Genomic DNA, 1,873 nt, shown 5'->3' with positions numbered 1-1,873 from the left:
AGCCATTTTGTATATTACCACGTGACCTGCTATCTCTTAAACTGGAGGGGGGGGATCCACTTGAATCCAACAAAACCAGTAATTTTTTTTTTCTATTATATATACATCATTTTCTATAAAATTAAGTGTAGACTTTATAATTAAAACAAAAAATGTTATTCATACTAAAAAAAAAAAACGCTTAGTCATGTCACGTGACGTGACGTCAACATCCACTAATGGCGAACAATTGTACCTATTTACTATGCCTCCCCACGGGACAGAGTTAGACACCAGGGTCGTTTTTTAACGTGGAGAAAAGGTACAAAAATAAAAATTGTCTCAGTCGTGGAGGATTTCTCCTCCACCGAAAGAGAACAAGAAATAGAAGTGCAGCATCTGAAGAACAGATACTACACTTTGATCTTGACCAAAAGGCCAAGAATGCGAACAATTGTAAATAACAACTTTTTTCACAAAACCAACACCGTCTTTCTTTTTTTTCTCTCTCTTTCTCTCTCTCACCCTCTTACTCTTCCCTCTCTCTCACCCTCTTTCTCTTGACGTCACACCACTGTTAAACTGTGGGGGGGGAACACATTCCCAGGCATTATCTCCTATAGATGCACATTTTATTAGAAATTCAGCTTTCAAAATATTAGACGATAATAAAAATATAAAACCAACACCCTCTTTCTCTTTTCTCTCTCTCTCACCAACTTACTCTTCTCTCTCTCTCACCCTCTTTCTCTTGACCTCCTACTACTGTTAAACTGTGTGTGTGTGTGGGGGGGGGAGAGGCAGCTTGAAAACCAACAAAAACAGTGCACAGTTTCCCAAGCATTTGGGGTGGGAAGGGGGGGAAGAAGCCGAGCGCACAGTTTCGTGTGAGAGAGAGAGAACAATTCTCAACCTATATACTCAACAAATTTTTTATCTACAGATTTGAAAGTTTGTATATAGGGTATTCAGACATATGGAAATATATCTAGCATAATCTATCTATTATATCTATAAAAGTGAAAATGTGTGTGTGTGTGAGGTAGCCAGAGAGAGAGAGAGAGAGAGAGAGAGAGAGAGAGACAACAATTCTCAACCTATATATTCAATACATTTTTATACTACAGATTTGAAAATTTGTATATAGGGTATTCAGACTTATGGAAATATATCTAGCATAATCTATCTATTATATCTATAAAAGTGAAAATGTGTGTGTGTGTGTGTGTGTGTGTGCGTAAGAGAGAGAGAGAACAATTCTCAACCTATATACTCAACGTATTTTTATCTACGGATTTTAAACTTTGTATATAGGGTATTCAGACATATAGAAATATATCTAGCATAATCTATACATTATATCTATAAAAGTGAGAATGTGAGTGTGTGAGAGAGAGAGAACAATTCTCAACCTATATATTCAACAAATTTTTTACCTACAGATTTGAAAATTTGTATATTGGGTATTCAGACATATGGAAATATATCTAGCATAATCGATCTATTATATCTATAAAAGTCAGAATGTTTGCGTGTGGTTGTGTGTGTAAGGTTGCGAGAGAGAGAGAGAGAACAATTCTCAACCTATCTATTCAATAAATTTGTTATCTACAGATTTGACCATTTGTATATAGGGTATTCAGACATATGGAAATATATCCAGCATAATCTATCTATTATATCCATAAAAGTGAGAATGTGTGCGTGAGAGAGAGAGAGAGAGAGAGAGAGAGAGTAAGTACAATTCTCACCCTATATATTCAACAATTTTTTTATCTACCGATTAGAAAATTTGTATATAGGGTATTCAGACATATGGAAATATATCTAGCATAATCTATCTATTATATCTAGAAAAGTGAGAATGTGTGTGAAAGAGAGAGAGAGAAGAGAG

At 35.1% G+C, this 1,873-nt stretch overlaps 1 pseudogene; it reads right to left on the bottom strand.

Moving 5' to 3' along the window:
• Window positions 1–296: 296 nt before the first annotated feature.
• On the bottom strand, window positions 297–430 carry LOC145241813 (U2 spliceosomal RNA; annotated as a pseudogene).
• Window positions 431–1,873: the final 1,443 nt, after the last annotated feature.

Source organism: Euprymna scolopes, chromosome 20, assembly GCF_053919585.1.
Source record: "Euprymna scolopes isolate OS-2025 chromosome 20, ASM5391958v1, whole genome shotgun sequence".
In the NCBI taxonomy this organism is placed as follows: Eukaryota; Metazoa; Mollusca; class Cephalopoda; order Sepiida; family Sepiolidae; genus Euprymna; species Euprymna scolopes.
The sequence above is the reverse complement of the archived record's forward strand: the minus strand, read 5'-3'. Positions and strand labels throughout refer to the sequence as shown.